The 2,301-nt window shown below is 40.2% G+C and overlaps 1 pseudogene; it reads right to left on the bottom strand.

The window, feature by feature from the left end:
- Positions 1–391: 391 nt before the first annotated feature.
- Positions 392–875, bottom strand: LOC110207884 (small ribosomal subunit protein uS19 pseudogene; annotated as a pseudogene).
- Between the last annotated feature and the right edge of the window lie 1,426 nt (positions 876–2,301).

The following is a 2,301-nucleotide window of genomic DNA, read 5'->3' as shown; positions in this document are numbered from 1 at the left end:
TTATCCACAGAATAAGAGCCAAGAGCAAGAAAATTCCTTAATATCCGTATTATATTCAGTTAAATGGACAACTTCATGTTGTGGTGCATCATTCTCAAAGAGGACCATGACTTCAGGGAGATGATAGCATATTTGCTGTTAACTTTGATTTGACTGAGGGAGGGCTCTGCAAAGTCACCAGTGTCACTTTCTCCTCCAGAGCCATCTGGGTCCAGTGGCCAGATATCGATCAGGATGAATGGAGCTGGCCCAGGATGCAGTGGGAGACCTTGGTCCTTTTAAACTAAGGTCTTTTCAAGATCTCACTTTCAGTGAGGCAACACCCATTCAGTGAATAGGCCTCTTTTTTTTTTCACTAAGAAGCTTCTTATTTTTATTGTCAGGAGCCAGGTTACTTGAGAGGGATGAAGCGAGAGTAGTGAGTGGCTCTAATACCTGGTGGGCTGTGTTTCACAGGCTTGTAGGTGATAGAGAATTCACCCAGGTAGTGTCCAATCATTTTGGGCTTAATTCCTACCTGATTGAAGGTCTTGCTGTTATAGAAGCCCACCATACTTCCCACCTTCTCTGGCAGAAAGGTCATGTCCTGAAGGTGTGTCTTTAGAACCTAAGGTTTTTCCATGGGGGGATGCCTCCTTCTTGGCCTTCCCCATGCATTTCAGGAGGGAATGCTGTTTGGGCTGTAGACCCCTGTTGAGTCATTGCAGCTGTCGAGCACTGTACAACTGCATGAGCTGTTCATAGGACATGTCCAGAAACTGATCCAGGTCGATGCCATGGTAGATGAACTTCTGGAAGGTTATCTTCTTCTTTTGCTCCACTTCTGCCATCTTGTCTTCTGGCAGGAAAAGACCATTCCCAATTGCACAGGGGCAGATATCCCATGACAGCACCTCATGCTGGTGCATACTGATGCCTGAATAGGCCCCTTTAAGAAATGAGTCAAGGCATGACCCCTTTAATTAAAAAAAAAATCAAACAAGGAGGGGAAGACCATAAGAGTTGCTCCCCTTTCCTCCCCTCTCCCCTTTCCTCCCCTCTCCCCTTCCCTTACCTGAGGTGTTCTTCCCAAAGGAATGTAAATTTTTAAGGCTGAAATGATACCTAGTTAAGTTGGGGTTTACTGCCAAATTTATTTCTCAAAGACAAAGCCTTAAACCCAATTCATTCTGGATCTCATGGATTGAACAACAATAGGTCCCTGCCCAAGTACCACTTAATGGTTATTTTTTTTATGCCCTCCTAACTCAGAGCAAATGTAAATAGTGACTGTTTCTCTTTTGGCCAGCAACTCTGAAAGTCTTCCCCTCCCAGCTTGATAACTTCATGTACTGCAAATAATTCCAAAATTATTTTAATGACCTCAATTTTAGTTTATTCAAAGACTCATTTTTTCTTTCTCTTTTTTCTTTCTTTTTTTGTTTGTAGGCAATGAGGTTAACTGACTTGCCTGAGGTCACACAGGTAGTAATTGTAAAGTGTCTGAGGCCGGATTTGAACTCAGGTCCTTCTGACTCCAGGGCCAGTGCTCTATCAACTGCAACACCTAGCCGCTCCCAAAGACTCATTTTTTTTCTTTATTTTTTAAATTTTCATTTTTAAAAGCACTTTTTATACATACAATCATGGAACAATGCAGCCCCTGAAAACATGAAATTAAAGATTACACAAAAGCAATGGAAAATTGTGGGCTGACCATAAACACCCTGAAACATATAAATACATAGAATATAAAAATAAATGCATTGGATAGGTCTAAATGAAAAAAAGTATCCAATCGATATTTATTGATTATTCATTATTTATTAATATATTGATTATTTATCAGTATTTATTAAGTTCCTCTTACTTGTTAGGTACTGTGCTAAGTGCTAGCGATACATGTTTAAAGAAGGAAACAAAACCTACTCACAATGAGTTTACCTTCTAAAGGATAAGAACATATATATCCATATGGACATGTACATATGTGTATATTCATGTATAGATCTATCTGAAGTAAGTGTGTATGGCTGAAAACATCAAAATGGAGAAGTTTTGAATGTTGTGAGTAAGGTCCCTTACCTTGGCAGTGTACTTTCCAGATATGTACACACTGATAACGAGGTTGACACATGCATTGTCAGAGCTAGTTCAGTGTTTGGGAAGCTCTGAAGGAAAGTATGGGAGATTAGAGGCATTAGACTGACTACTAAACTGAAGGTCTACAGAGCCATTGTAGTGACCGCATTGTTGTATGCCTGTGAATCTTGGACAAGCAAACTGAATTGCTTCCCTTTGAATTGTCTTAGGATGATTCTG

This window comes from Phascolarctos cinereus, unplaced genomic scaffold (genome assembly GCF_003287225.1).
Source record: "Phascolarctos cinereus isolate Bilbo 61053 unplaced genomic scaffold, phaCin_HiC Scaffold_4;HRSCAF=312, whole genome shotgun sequence".
In the NCBI taxonomy this organism is placed as follows: domain Eukaryota; kingdom Metazoa; phylum Chordata; class Mammalia; order Diprotodontia; family Phascolarctidae; genus Phascolarctos; species Phascolarctos cinereus.
Note: the sequence above shows the minus strand (reverse complement) of the source record. Positions and strands in the feature narration are given on the sequence as shown.